The following is a 15,432-nucleotide window of genomic DNA, read 5'->3' as shown; positions in this document are numbered from 1 at the left end:
GTTAGGTTTTGATGCAAAGAAGGCAAGACCCGTCTGTAAAATCTTTCCTGGCAATTAACAGTGCTCTGTTACCCAGAAAGACCTTATCCTATAAAAACGGTGCCATGTTATGACCCATCTGGCTCTATTGGCATTGTGAAAGGGTCTACTACATCAAGACGTGGCCTGCATTTGTTAATTTACTCTAATAAAATGTCTAGGTTTCAGCTGTAGGCATTCCATCCTTGAACTTGTGTGGCTTATGCATGACTCAGCACTTCTGAGACTCGGGAGCTGCAACCATTAATAGCTTTGAGGACATGACACTAAACTTTATGAAAAGTTATTTACACGCTTCCCCACAATATTGAACCAGCATGACAATTCTCATACACTTAGGTCAGCAAAGTCTTCCATGAATAAACTGGAATCTCCTGCATTTCTTCTTCTGCTATATTTGTTGGGAGCCTGAGATTCCGCTGTTTATAAGCAGCCTTTTTGTCACATGAAAGGAAGGCCTTCGGAATTACTGGGTCAACAGACTCACAGAGTCCACTGTACTCTTGATCTTTTGCTGAGAGACCCTGCAATGTCACGGAATCCAGATGGCCTGGTGTACGAGATTAATGTTCTTAAAATGTGTTTTACATTTCTGGATTCAAATCGCCCTTTTGTCAATAGTTGTCTTTTAGAGAAGGACTTTGATCATCTTTCCTAACAGAGTTCAATGTGGATGCTATGTTTGAACAGAGGTGGCCCGCCTGGCTCGGGGTTAGGGTTCGCGAGACGGGGGCTGCAGAGGAGGTCACGGGTAGTGTTGCACGAGGGGCCAGAATAGTTTTTAAAAAACTAAACTTACCTTGACGCTGGGTCCCTGGTCTTCTCTGCTGCTGCTCTCCTGCCTTTGACGGGAACAGGTAGCAGGCAGCCAGGCTCCCTCCCCTCAGCCTATCACAATGCTTCAATGCAGCGTTGTGATTAGTCTGAGCACCGTGACACAGCGCTCAGTCAGGAGCTGTAGGGGTGGGTATGTTCTCCATGCAGGCTGTAATGCGACCTGCGTGGAGAACAGGGAAGAGCGTATGACCGGTTTGGGCGGCCCGTTAGGGCTGACCAAACAGTTCTTGTGGAGTGGACAAACCACTACTCCCCTGCCCTACTCAAAGAGCAGAGCGGCCCAGGTCCACCCACCCGCAAAGCAGCAGGACACGTCAGGAAGCATAAAATGATAATAGCTTAAAGTTATTATCATTTTATGTTTCTCTTCTTTACACTGCTTAAAAACAGTAGGGCGGGGCTCCTCCACCATAGAGGAGGAGCTGCCCCTGTGTTTGAAGCGCAAATGCAAGCTCCGTACTGAGAGTGGGGTACTTCTTCCCATGGTTCCTAGATGTATTGCAGTCTGGTAGCTTCGGACTGTACCAATGTGGCCTGCATCATTGGCTGCAAAAGTATCCTCTTGAGCCAATAAACAATGTCTTTTAAAATAAGGTCAATTTTGTTTGTGGCTATTCATCCTTGGAAGTAGATCCTAACTTCATTGAATCTCCCCTCTGATGAGCCCTTCGAAATCAAATGTATGCTGCAGTTGAGACTTATTAGTCATCGCATTTTACATCAACATTTTACATTGTTGTGTCATTAGTATGCCTTCACTTTTCCTGAACTGAGACCATTTTCTCACTGTTTTTGTCAAGCTTTTCTAATGCGTGGGGCCTGCTTGCTTTGTTTCCAGTAATCCATATTCCCAATTTGAATTTTTACTTTTTTCAAATACTTTGTGTGTCCTTTTTGGGTAAGTGGTTGGACCCTGTGTTTTAATGAAGTACTTTTAGAAGACCGTACATTTTTGGAGGGGACTCCACAATTACAACATGATAGTGAGATATTACGGTCAGAAATTTAAAAAGTCCATCTTGATTGATTCATGACCACGTGTGGATTTGACATATTTACTCACTACAATGTATCTAATAATTGTCTGCATAGTCTCTCCTTCTGATGAAGAGGGTTGCAGGCTCTCCGTGTCAGACTGGCCTATAGGCCAATCACGTAGTGCCTGATGGGCTGGTCTCACAGATCAGTGTGGGGGCTGCGTTTTTAGCAGGGTGTGGGGCTAGTTTTGTGGTCTGATGGGTTGGTTTTTACTGTTGATTTTCCTGATATTACCACAAACATTGTCTGCAGCAAACACAAATACACGCAATCTCACAGTCTCACCTTGAAAAAATACTTATGACAAGCTCAAAACTAGCCTGATTTGCAAATGTGGCCCACTTTTTTTGCTATCTGGTTTGGTAACAGGGGCTACGTTTATTGTGGTACCCGTGCCCATTTTTTGTCCCATTCCGACCCTGCTGGCTCTGTTTATATTGACATCCCTCACTTTATTGTATTAATTACCGTTCCCTTCGATATACATGTGTCCAATAACACAAACTTAATTGTAGCTGACAATGAATCCCAAACTCCTCTTTTCCCTTTCATACCACGGCATTGCTCCCCGGCTAGGTCCACACTGCTTAAGCTCTCCAGCGTCCAGCCACACATCTTAAAAAGTGATTACCACAGTGAGGATGAGTGGGCGGAGTGAGAACGGCCCATTAGTCACAAGTTTGTGGTTATTCTTCTTACTCTGGATCCTTCTCTGCCTACACTCCTACCCCTCATCATACCTCCAGGCTGCCATGCAACTCCTCATTTCAATACAACAATCAATCCTCTTGGATGACAAGATTACTCCAAAGTAAAGGATTGAATAGGGAATGGAGGAAAAGGTTGTTAAGCATTTTTATTTAAAATGCATATATTTTGCAAATCTGAGTTTCACTGTGTCTGTCGGTAAGTGCACCTCAATAAGTGTGAATCTGACGAGAGATGGACTCGGTGTGGTAGCTGGTAAATAACGCACACAATACTGAGTCACCTCTGTCGTGGTGCTTCTTGCTTGGTTAAGTTTGTGATAGAAGCGATGAAAGGCAAAGAATGCAGGAATGTGGTTTATGACATTTATTATGCCAATTATACCTGACATACATTTACAGTAAAGCATGCATTTTTCATTAGAAGGGTAACTTACATCTAATATGATTTTGATGTCATGAATATTCTAGCCGAGTTTCTTGCATATATTAGTGTTTGGCTTCTTTCTGAATTTTCAAGCATGCAAATGAAATCTATATTAAGATTAACATTGCAAAGAGGCTTCCACATGCTCAGCACACTTTAAAATGATTTCATTTCTAATTTGGATTAGTGTTTTTCGTTGAAACGTATCTTGGGTTCATTAAATTAGCAAACTTAACTAAGGATTAAAATCAAGATTTAGTGTACCATGCACAAAGCCTACTGGGAAAAAAGGTCTGGGCTACAGAAACTGGGATCCCACTACACCATGGTCAGATTTCTTCGGTGGCTACTTCTAATTTGCAGCAATCCTTGGGAATCCAAGGGCATATCTTTTGGGATGCCTGGAACCCAAACCACGGGTCAAAAACAAGCCATCTGTGATTCAGGAACTTCTTGAAAATGCCACTTGTTGGTCTTGTCATCATAATACACTACCACTGACTACCGCTAATTGACGCCAATGGAATAATGCATATTTCCTTGCATCCAGATGGACTCCAGATACTTCTGGCCCATTGTTTTTATTATTACTGTTAATCTACTATACTTGGTAGTGGCTGTAAGGTGAACCTATGGTACTAATCAGAACAATAATTGATAAAAATGTTATTGGAAATAACAAGCTAGAACAAAAGATTGAGCTAATTTAATGCCGATATTATTGGCCACAATAGTATTTTTGTATGTGCCAAATGCTTGACGTACAAAAATCTTTTACTTATGCAAATTCTATTTGCAAACTCACAAGATTTGTCACTGCACAAGTGTACTAAACCTATCTGGAGAATCCAAAAATCCTTTCTGATTTGCAAAATATGTTGAGACACGTTTTGAATCACAATTAGGAAGGGGCGTGAAAGAGGCTTCCCCTCCAAACTGCAAGTCGTAGTAGTGTTTATTAGTGATTTGTGACCACAGCTGTTGGTTGCAAACCATTGAACATTTACCAATACATCAAAGGAAGTTGTAACTGATTTGCAGAGGGGAAGCTATCCCCTGGGGACAAATGCATCTTTGGGAATCGTGTTGGGTGGTAATGGGGGCTTGGAGACATAATACAATGCTGCAGCACTTTTCCACTGAGGACCAATCCCAGTGGGCAGGCAGTAATGTGTTTTGCATTGTATATCGCTATGGGTTGCTGCTGGCATAAAAAAAAATATATTGTTGTGTTCTTTATCTTGACCATAAGACTTCATGGACGTAATTTCTCCCACAGCTCCATTTTGGCTTCTCTTTCATATAAAATGCTGCAATTGGCACTTGCCAGCTTCCATTAAACGTATATACAATTGCGTGCTCACATCCAGCACGAGTAACTGAAAGTATGTGTTTTTCATCAATGTATAGCCATATATTTCACTAAGAACTACTTAGATGAGTTACTACTTTACAAAACAACACAGTGTTAAAGATAATGCCTTAAGCTGGTGATTATATAAAACTATGTTTAGAGACAACCTGTGTTTAGCGTTTTAAAGTGTTTGTTAGTATTTTGTGATTTTTCTGTCATGTACAGTTATTCCTAAATATTTAGTGTGCCAACTCACATGGAAAGACATCAAATATTTAGCCAGATGCCCTGCTGTGATTTCACAGTCAGCAGGCATCTGGGAGATGACAGACTGACATAATTTGATTATCTTTCCTTAAATCCCTATTTAACTCGATCCAACCTACATGGAAGTGAGTTGCAAGCCATTCGGTTTCAGTGTTTTATACACCAATCTCCATTTTTTTTAACTGATTTTATTCGTCAAATAGCACATAAGAGGCAGAGCTCTGTAACCCAGAAACTTCTGCATAATAAGCATACATCATTATGACTTTGACTTTTACACAAGTAAATCAATGAAAATGGAGAGTGGTACAGACAAAAGGAAACCATGAAGAAACCCTAATCCAACAACCCCCCCCCCCTCCAATCTTCATTTTATGGCACCAGTTTGCCACTTTACATCAGTAATACAGAAAAGTGATAAATAAATGGAAGTGGCATATTTGAAATAATGTTTAGGCTCAGCTTTCTACGTGCCTTATTTGGGTTGACGTTGCCTAAATGAACAGGTGTATGGCCACAAGCAATTCTGAAAATGGTACATTGAACACTTTAAAAAGTGCTTTTGTCCTTTTTCATGTTCGTTACTACTGGGGAAGTATGTGGTCGTTAGGTCAGCAGTTTTATAGGGGTGAGCCAAGAAAAGCACCGAAGTGGCTATCCGTGGACACCCTCTTATATTACATACAATTAGAAAGAGCTTGCACTAGCCAGAACTCTGAATTGTTTTTGAGGTTTTTCTTTTAGACCATGTTACAGGAGTTTAGTCAGAATAGTTTTTGAATAATGCTTCAAATTATTTAAAGGAAATGTAGTTCTTGGTTTAATCGCAATGCATATCTTAAAAGCAACTCAACATAGCAGACATCATTCCAGTTGACACCTGTTACACCAAACATCCAACTGAGCACATTGTCGACTTCCTTTTCATAGAGTATGTTGTAAACGTTTCCCTCCAAATGTGGACAACATCTCCTGTAACAAAGGCAATATCTTAAATTAATCTTGCTATCGCAAAATATTCACAGATTAAAGCATAAACATTGCTTTCTCCTGTTCACCTTGTCCTTTCTAAACTCAACCTCCATCAAAGTACTCAGTCAGTTTGGGATCTTGTGATCATTATTACTTCTTGCAAGGAATCCTGTCCTCGCTAATTCCTGCCGCAAAAGCATCTATGACTTCCGCCATGTTTTCCCCACCTTTAAATCTTATGTCTTACCCAAATATGTCATACTACTTTCATTAACCCCATTAAATAAATACCTTCCTGGATATGAATTCACTTCCTGTTATGAAATACAAAATGTATCTCAGACATTTTATACTAATAGTGTATATACCTCTTTGTATCAAAGTTACAGGTTCCTAGTTGACATCCAATCTGAGATAAATCTACTTTGTCTTGTGTTTTGCAACTCTCACAAATGATCTGAATTGCCCCATTGTTTTGGCTCTGCACTCTCTACAAGATTCTAACCTGAAGAAGTAACAGTTTTACTCAGAAGACTTTAGCAGATGTGCTTCTCTTTGGTGATCATCGTAATGATATTTGTACTATACATCCCAATGATTCCATACCTTTTACACCCCGTGGATCCGGATTAAAAATTCTGTAAATTCTCATAGTTAGTCTGACTCTATGCTACAAAGCAAGACCACCTCCTTTCACACAGCGTCCCATTGGTCCCCCATGAGCATTGGAAGCCATAGTCTTCCATATATGATACAGTTATTGGATGAACATGCTGTAAAACTAGACTCCACCACAGTAATACCAGTGAGATGAGCAGTTATTTTCAGTCTGACATTTATAGTATAGTGCCTTGTAACTCTTTTCTTCATTGGATAATCCGAGTAGAAGTATGGATCGTTAAGATTCATGTCAACTTCCCAAGACTATTATGATGTAATTGACGCACATGTATTCAAATATAGCTTCAATAAATGACAGAATGACTTCTACGTCAAAGGACTGCTCTGTAACTAAGAACTCTGATCCAATTTTGAAAAGCAGTCTACCTTTTGCACATCTGTTGTGTTTTATTGCATTTTTATAGAAAATTCTGTTGTATTTATCTTAACGCATATCCTGCATGTTCGGACAAAGTATACGCCCAATTTTCAGTTGCACCACATTCAAATCCACATTTTTTGTTGTGCCTAATGTATTGGCAGTACAAACTAGGGCATCAACCAATTCATTTTTACAATTAACTGTACTGGGAAACTCTGTGTTGGATATAATTAGAGCTTGCAGGAATTAATGTACCAAAAGTCAATTGAACCCTCTATGGTAACATTTTGTTTGGCTGTTTATAAACTGACCAGGTGAGAGAGGAGCAAGGTGTATTGATCAATGCTGAATACCAAAAGATGACATAACATAGTTTGTTTTCTAAGAAGGATTTGCCTCATACCTAGCCTCGCTTTCTTAGTATTGATTTGATCTTCAAAATTCATTGTAAGGTATACAGTGATGGGCTGTACTTTGTTACAACATGCTTCTATCTCATATCTACATCACTGTGAGGTCACACACAAAGTTTACTAAATAATGAACGTCATAACGTGCTAGATCTATATGATGTCTTGTGATAATTCGATAAGAATATTATATACCCTTTCCAACAACATTTCTTGACCAATTCAAAAATGGAATGGAGCACTATAAACATATCAGCACATTTATAACGCATGCGATTGTGAGGCTTTTGCATAGATGTCCTTTTTGTGGGCACAGGCTAGGTTGGACAGCATTTTATCCATAAAATGCCCTTCTGACACACAGCTTCAGACCATGCACCAGTGGATAAGACTCACTGTCGTTAAACTGCATCAGTTGTCCTTCTTTGGCTGCACGTTTTGATGGCTTAGTGACCAAGGTCATATTAAAACCGCATTATTGTATGTGTATTTGTTAATAAAAAGACAGACAGACCCAGATGGTCATACACTATTTGAACCAACAGCCTTCACTTAAATTCATGTTTCATAGCCTGTTCAGTTTATATATATAAATCGCATGTGCAGTATGTGTGCCTGCACAACCAGTTTTAATTTTTATTTTTATATCAGCTGTGCAAACTATGGCACAGGTTTATAGTCACCTGCCCAACATTGCTCTATTTTTTTAATGGAAATCCTGGCATAGAACATATTGTCTCCTGGTTTTGCAGTCAGAAACTTAACCTCGTCCTTTTCATGCCCGTATGGATGTCATAGGATGGAATGCTTCGGAAAGGTGACGTGCAGTTTTTTAAGTGTGTCATTGTTTAGCACCACGTGAACGCCCTCCTCGCTGGAGGTCAAGTGTAAGTGAACATGTTGAGTACTAGAGGACAGACCCTTGGGTCGAGCCTGTTTCAGTGATGATGGTAGCCAGATGCGCATTGCCACGCGGGGACAGAATGCATCATTTTGCCTGAGGGTTGCATAATTCCTTTGATGCTCTGATCTGCCTGCCTTCAGCATGGCTCCCAACGGCTGGCTGTGGAACTGCTCTGCCCCTCTCAAGGGCTGTTCGAAGTCTACGCTCATCTTTGGGCGCACATCTGGCACCTGAACCATTTTCATTGCGTTTCAACGTCTCATTGGGCAATTCAGAAGCCACTTGGAAATGACGCGTCATGGTATACTTTTGGATATTTGTCACGTGGCCAGAATAAGAGCCATTAGCTGTACAGACGTTAATTTTGTTCACTTTAGACATCAAATACTAATAATCCACAATCCACCACTAGCGCTTACGGTTAGCCAATGGAATGCCTTCGCCAGTTGCACGCATTCAATCTCAGTTTTTACATTTAAAATTGCATCAGTTGAGTTAATATTTTTTAATGTACCATGCGCTGAATGAAATTCACGATACTGCACCTTCCATTTTACACAGCGCTTTGGCAAATGAATTCTACTTGCCAATGAAACAGTTAAGCCGCTCAACACAGAGGCGAGCCCAGATGCTTGTTAGCTTAATGAGGAACTCGGAGCGGATTGTGGGGCCTTTTAAAACTGCCACCCCCTTGGCGCGATAAATAACTTGCACCTTTCCGTGCAGACTTGTTGTGCAAAGTCGCTCGGCTGCTTCATCTTAAATCATTTCTTAGTGCCATAAATAAATAAATAATCCTGCTTTTTTGTTGGGGGATGGGTGTTCTGCCTGGGACAGCATATGAGCAAAATACCCCTGCGAGCTCTCAAGGCTTATGTGCTTATTCCCAGCGGGTAAAGGGAACTCTCTGAAGCGTGTTTTGTATTTTAAAGGTGCAATTCCTGTGGAAGTGCACAGTCTACCTCAGATTGATGTAAAAAAAAGACCGAAGCCCTTTATTTGCACTAATAGTGAAATGGCCTTCTTTTGGGCACAGCGGACATACCATGCGGTAGCAGGGACGCCTCACTTGCAACCCACATATTTACTATGCTCTGTCGCCGAAGAGACAGTCGCTTGACTGTGAATGGTAATACAGTTATTAATGACATGCCCGGCAATTAAACCGGTCATTCAACCGAGCAGGGGTTGTGTGTTCCAGCGATGAGCACCTCAGTAATCGTGTGCCTCCTGATAACCGTGCTTGGTTGGAGAAAGGCCAGTCGCCAGGTCTGAATTAAGTAATAAAAAATAAAAATAATACACGTTATTAAAAGAGTCCGGTGTCACTCTGTACTTTGAGAGGAATTCGGGCTTGTTTTGACTTCCCGCTCGGGTCCAGCTGTTGGCGGGGGTGCACACTGCGCTCCTGGCTGCCTGTGAAGACGAAGGGGAGCCATCGCTGGCCGAAAGACAGCTCCTGAAATAAATCAAGGTTATGCTGCTGCTCGCAGTCAAGGGGTGATTTTATTGCTATGCTGTGGCTGCAGTGTTGGGCTGTTCATTATTAATACCAAAAAGGGGAAATGTGGTCATTCCCGGAACTTACTGCCTCTAGCTTCCAGTGAGTTTTTATTCTGTCCTGGGATGATGGCGAAGTCTTGGCATTGTGGTGGTCCATCCAGTCCCAATGCCCAGGCATTCCAGTTCAGTCAGTGGTCGGAGCCCCGGCTCCCGCAGGACAGCCGCCTGCAAGAGTCAATGTGTCCTGCAGGTGATTTCTCCTCATAATATTGTTATTAAATTGTTTATCCAGAGCCCGCAGGTTGCCCGCTGCCTATATGTGCTTCTTATCGAATCGATTGTTCGAAAAAAGGTTATTCTTCAATACAGTCGGTTTAAAGGAAACCTCATAGAATGTTTAAGGTCATGCAATAGAGAATGCCCAAAAGGCAGACCGGGAACCCCATCCCCAGCCCCCTCCCCCACTTCACCCCACACCTCCTTGGCACAAACAGGCAACTCCACGCAGCATCTGAGATTGCACTTTTATCATACCGACCTGGGCTGCTCGAGTCACGCACTCCAATCAATCTGCATGCCATTTTTTTATTTAAATGCTTAGGCAGGAAGATGACATATTTCACGTTTATCAAATACAAAGCCTTGAGTTCAGGTTTGAGCAACACATTTAATGTTCAGGTTTGTCCTGCGTTTTTCGGTACAAGCAGGACGTGCACCTTTCATCACATCGCGAGCTGGTGCGTTCACTTACTCAGAAGTAACAAGGCCGAGCTCGGGTCTCTTCGTCTCGTAAAGGACCAGGCTGACATATTTTGCCTTGACCTTGTATTTGTAATGCGCGCTGGGTTCTTTTGGGTTCGCTTGGTGAATAGTATTTCGGACGACGCTGCGGTGTCTTCCTCGATACCTGCATGCATGTCACCAGCGCGCGCAGTGAGGTGTTTTTCCGCCGTGTCACGGGTCTGTCATCAAAGTTGCAGGACACCAGTGCGCATCTGTCCCAGGTACATAGCACGAATACAGCCAACCAGTTGATTGACACTCTGACTTTCCAATAAGCATCTACAACGAGGATTAAGCAGAAAGCTTTCATGGAGGGTCAGATCATGCCACTGCACAAGTATGCATTAATCGCACCTCCACACGCGCCCCTGCCGAAAGCTTACCTTATCTCGCCTCAGAAATACCAATTAAATGCGTGCGAAGTTCCCTTGCGATGCATCGCTCTCCCTTCTCGCCTGCAAGCTCGCCGGTACACGATCCGCCGTTGTGGGGCATCTGATGCAAGATTTCACCCGCAGTCTCCTCGACTTCCGGAGTCCGGGCACTGCTGAAGTCTTAGACAGTAGGAACTTGGTGTATTTGAAAAACCCAGAGGTACGGTTTGAGCACTAATACAATAGCTGCTTACACCACGAAGTCACCTCACAAACTGCACGAAATCCAGACCGCAATTCGCTGCTGTCTTCATTACCAAGGGAGGGCGCGCCACCTAGTGGTTACTCTAAAACGGAGCGGACAAACTGTTTATCTTTTCCATGGTTTTGGGAAACGCTCCGTTTAAATGATCACTTTGAGCCCTGTGATCTGGTCCCACGAGGGCTCCGGCGATATTGTAATTGCAGGTGGCATAAAGAAGGGCATCCTATGTTCCCCCACATCGGGCCTGCACGGCCATAATGCACACCGTGCCCATCGTTTCGTGCTGGAATCCGTTTCTGTCAGCCTACGCGCATTTCCGGTCATTCGCGCTCGTGTGGCTGACTAACAGTTCCGCAACCACGACAGGAAATCTTTCTGCTCAAGGCAACATACAAGATGAACGTGAATACATCGGGAATCCAAAATACTATTTGGTATTTTTCTCTCAAAAAAAGTTATCCGCTTCAAACGTGCGATGGATGCCTTTGCTGCTCTCGCGCTTCCACGGCAGTCTCCCAGTCCAGGGTAATGCCGACAGAATTCCTCCTCCAATAGCTCCAATGCTGGAGACCTTTTTTTTACGCTGGTGGGCTCCACGCGAAAATGCTCTCTGCAGGTGCTTATCGCCGGGTTGGATTGCACTGTGGCAAGGTCCAGCCAATCCAATCACCAGAGCAGTCCGCCGCGGGGATCCCTTCCCCTCCCGTTTCTTAGTAATCCCTTCAAAACTCTGGCTGGGTGTCTATGCAGATCCCGCAATAGTTTCGCAAGCTATTCTGCTAATTATCATGCTGCCTTTTGGCGAGGTTCGCGCTATGCGAATGCGACAACACACACATGCATATAAACATTTTTTTACTGAATAACTGCTGGCATATTCAGAGGGAGTCATTCCATGAGAATACTTGTCTCGCACGGAGGCAGGATGGGGGTTACTTCTTTGGGCGCGTGCGTGACGATGACAGTCCCATCACCAGTAGTCTCGCTCTAGGAAATGTGTTAGAACAGGTTCACACTGTGTGCGTCTTGTCCCCTGTGCTAGCTGAGCTCGCGTTTTGTTTTTCTTTTTTTTAGCAGTGATGTGGAGTCCAACTCTAATCACGTCACTACCCTTGTGCACATTCTGATTGGTAGACTCCATCATTGGTGGTGGTATATCCACATTGGTGAGTGTTTAACAGATTCATTCTAGCCCCATGATGCATTGGCCAACATTTTAGTAACCAGAGACATAACAAAGTGATTTGGAAGTGGTCCCGGAAAGACCATGCTCAAAATGGACTGCCAGATCAACTCTGTCTCATCTTCCTGCTTCCACACCCTCCGCCTCCTTCGTAAGACCTTCAAATGGATCCCCCTCGAACACCGAAAGACAGTCACTCACGCCCTGGTCACCAGCAGACTCGACTTCGGCAACGCACTCTACGCCGGAATAAACAAAAACCTCATCCGCAAGCTACAGAACATCCAGAACGCCGCCGCAAGACTGGTCCTCAACCTGCCAAAACACTGCCACATCTCCCAGCACCTGCGCACACTCCACTGGCTCCCCGTCGAGGCGAGAATCACCTTTAAGATGCTCACCCATGCACACAAGGCCCTCCACGGCACCGGACCAGCATACCTGAACAGCCAGCTCAAATTCCACGCACCCCAAAGGACCCTACGATCAGCCCAGCTCTCCTACGTCGAGGTCCCCCGCAGCAGAAAGACCAGATCGGGAGGCCGCTCCTTCTCCTTCCTCGCGGCCAAAGCATGGAACGCCCTTCCGCTCCACCTCAGACAGAAAACATCGCTCCCCATCTTCGCAAGAAACCTCAAAACCTGGCTCTTCGACAGACCCCCTCCTTGATGGAATGGAACCTGCACTGGTGCGAACTGAAATCCAGACAGGCATCAGCAGACTGCAAGGCCCTCACTCCTTCTCAGTGAACCTTGTGGATGCATCCCTTGATTTCATACCTGCAGCTCAATGTATGCATCCACCCCTCAAGGAATCTCACGCTTCGCTTTCCTGATAGCTGCTCGTCAGATGTGCCTGCTGACTTTGGTGAAGGATGTAGAGCACATTTAATGAAAGCATTGATTCCCCCTTTTTACATTCTCTTCCCGGAGATGCTCTTGTCAGCCAGCAAGCTAAGCTTAGTAATAGAGGCAACTGTCCTGTTTAGAGGCATTCACAAGGCTGCTCAAGTCCAGCAGCAACACTGAGCATGACTAGTGATGTGACCAGGGCTCGAGTCGGAGTACCACGCGGGTGGACAGCGTCCACCCACTTATTTGACCGGGAGCTCGATAACTGGAGCAAATGGAGCCGCACATTCACTCTATGGCCTCTGTGGGGCGAGATCGGAGCCCATTCAGAACGCTGCTCATGCGCTGGCTTCTCTGATGCAATTGCATCTAAGGGGTGAGCGAGGGGAGGCAATTAGTGATGGTGCAAGCCACCTTTTGTGACGTCACTTGCTGTTGTGACGTCAGCGTCCCCCCACTACTTCTTTTAGGACTTGTGCCCTGGCTGTGACTGTGAGTGCTGCCCCCCTGGAGTAAATCTGAGCTGCATCCAAGTGGTTCTTGCATGGCCTGGAGATCTTTTTTCCCTACATAGGGCCTCATCCATGTGCCCATGAGTGTATGGGATGCTTATCGCAGCGGATACATTCTGACCCCCAGTTGTTCGATAGATATTGCTCGTGCTGAGATTTGCTTGACAATCGGACACAACCCTTTATTTTATAGTTTTTTTGGCACTCTTTAAATTATGGCAGTTTTGACATGCTGACATTTAATGGATGGCGCACTCCACTGCAGTAAACTTTGCGCATATTTTACTTGCAACCCCTGTACAAATCGGCGTTTGTTTAGGCAGCGCAATTTACTTGGGCACTCGTAATCAGGCCCTTAGATGGTCAGTCTTTCTGACGTCACAGACCCGCATTTGGATGTTTTCATCACAAGACAGCCCTTTTTCTAAATACTTCCTTTGGCAGCACACATTTTTAGACCTAGTTCTCGTCTGACAAAATAAAATCTATTTTCTTTTTGGCTTCCATGACTTGCATTTTGTTTTCATTAGTTTTTGCTAATATCTTTGGCTTGCCTATATTCTGCTTAGTTCTGCAGAAGGAATAGGGCGAAAAAGAGTTTTGTGGAACACATCCAAGTTTTGACGTTACTCATTTGGTTGGCTTTTTGTTTCATATGTAGCATGTGAAGAACTGAGCCATGTACGTTTGACCACTAAAGAGCAGTGGGCTTTGTCTTTTCCCAGTTCCACACTGGGCAAAAGTTGTGTTCTTCTACCTTTTCAGAAAGGAAAAGACTTCTTCACTGACTTGTCCTATTTTCTATTTTTTGCTTGTGTCGGTAGCAAATTTTCTCTTATTTCGATATGTTCCACAACATATAGCTGAGATCTTTATCACAGACTGTTAATTCTGTTGAGAAGGACGACTGCCTGAACTTTGAGATTATTTAGTATTGGTGGCCCTGCCGTTTTCCCAAGAAAGAGCAACAAATTGAAGTTGCACATACTCTCCGTCTGCTGGACATTCTTAAGAAAGTGTTCTATTGGCTTCTCAAATCTCACATTAGATCACTAAGAGAAATTATAAAAAAAGGGAGGCATTTAATGGCCATTGGTGAACCAACAACACACATATTTAATATCTTCAATAAGAGGTGCGTGGACAGTTATACGAGGTGCAGGTGCTGCATGGATTGTCATGTCTTCTATCCTGAGGGGAACAAACATCTTGTTTATAGAGTTGGACAGTCCAGGATCACTGTGGATACACATCCATTGTGGACAGCGGAACCATACATATTGCTGCAAGGGTCCTTCTTGACTCATACCTGTCCTCATGGCATCCATTGATGGTTTCAGGAAAGGAGGCCAAAGATAAGTTTGAAGACGAGTTATAAGTGAAGAGTGAATCATTAGCCACTTGTGACTGGTGAATGTGCCTTTGTGTGACCCCCCCCCCCGCCCTTCCCAAGGCTGGTTGTGGTCATGCGTGTGAGGGAAATAACCCTGCTAAGCTCCTTAAGCTCTTTAATAGAAGCAGGTAATGCTTCAATTACTTACCGGTAATTGCATTACTCTGAGTCCTACTCCCTCGCTTCCCTTACTTACGAAATTGAGGCATCCCTGCCTCACCAGACACCCGTACCCACGTGATTTGTCATGTGGGGACTATATATAGCCCCAGCCCCCTCATACCTCCTGTAATACCACACAGATCGAAACCATACCAAAAGGTTGGCCTGGACCATCAGGGAGGGAGGGAGGGATGTAAGTAAGGGAAGCGAGGGAGTAGGACTCAGAGTAATGCAATTACCGGTAAGTAATTGAAGCATTACCTCATCGTCCCTCCCTCGCTTCCCTTCCTTACGAAATTGAGATGTACAAAGCCAAACAGGACAACCAAAGAAGGTATGCAAAAAACAGGTTTATTAAAAAACACAGAAGACCAGGGGAAAAATCACTATTCAGGAATCATAGTCGAAA

At 43.8% G+C, this 15,432-nt stretch overlaps 2 protein-coding genes across 2 annotated transcripts in view; one reads left to right on the top strand and one right to left on the bottom strand.

Moving 5' to 3' along the window:
• The window catches only part of INSYN2A (inhibitory synaptic factor 2A), a 148,332-nt gene extending 137,532 nt beyond the window's left edge, over positions 1–10,800 (bottom strand). The window contains exon 1 of the mRNA XM_086922570.1: positions 10,667–10,800. The gene's annotated coding sequence lies outside the window, so the exon portion shown is untranslated. The remainder of the gene's footprint in view (positions 1–10,666) is intronic.
• Positions 1–15,432, top strand: part of DOCK1 (dedicator of cytokinesis 1) — a 1,358,032-nt gene that overhangs the window by 736,354 nt on the left and 606,246 nt on the right. The gene's annotated exons all lie outside the window — the stretch shown is intronic.

Source organism: Lissotriton vulgaris, chromosome 5, assembly GCF_964263255.1.
Source record: "Lissotriton vulgaris chromosome 5, aLisVul1.2, whole genome shotgun sequence".
In the NCBI taxonomy this organism is placed as follows: Eukaryota; Metazoa; Chordata; class Amphibia; order Caudata; family Salamandridae; genus Lissotriton; species Lissotriton vulgaris.
The sequence above is the reverse complement of the archived record's forward strand: the minus strand, read 5'-3'. Positions and strand labels throughout refer to the sequence as shown.